This window comes from Alligator sinensis, unplaced genomic scaffold (assembly GCF_000455745.1).
Source record: "Alligator sinensis unplaced genomic scaffold, ASM45574v1 scaffold237_1, whole genome shotgun sequence".
In the NCBI taxonomy this organism is placed as follows: domain Eukaryota; kingdom Metazoa; phylum Chordata; order Crocodylia; family Alligatoridae; genus Alligator; species Alligator sinensis.
Window position 1 is genome coordinate 3,592,036 of NW_005841849.1, and position 667 is coordinate 3,592,702.

Below are 667 nucleotides of genomic sequence, written 5' to 3' on the forward strand. Positions count from 1 at the left end.
AGGAGAATTCTTATGCTCCTCATCAGCCTGAAGCTGTGCAGCTCTTAATACAGAAAAACACAAGTGAAATTTAATTTTTGCTTAGAAATGTGCGTGACCATGCTGTAGGCACCAAGCACCTTTAAAAATGGAACTTGTACACAATGCTTCTGGAGAAAGTGCTTGGAAATGCCGAGTCATGCTGTCTGGTTCTCCCCAAGGGATGTGTTTTGGTTCAGCTTGGAGTGAAACAGTGAATTAATGGGATTGCAAGACGCTGTGGCTGAAAAGAAAGGCATGGATTTTTTTGACTCAGCTGCTTAGGGAGGTTGATTCTTCCTCCCGCTCCAAACAAGGCAAATCAAGCATTGCATTTCCAAATGGACCCAAAGTACACCGAAGCCCTTGATGTATTTTCAAATTAGTCTGTCAGCAACCTCAGACAGTCATTCTGTAATACATTCCTTACTTAAGCACCTGATTCTGCAGCCCTGCTTAAATTGTAAAGTTGTTGGGCTTTACCTCCCTTGTATTGGGCTTGTAGCACACACAGTATAATTTAAACACAAATTGTGGCTGCTAGCTAGCCCAACAGGACAAAATAGTATAATGTCAGGTCACGTTAACTTCAAGTGAACAAATGGTGAAACAGGCCATATCTGACAGTCCCAAGACGTTTTAAAGCAGG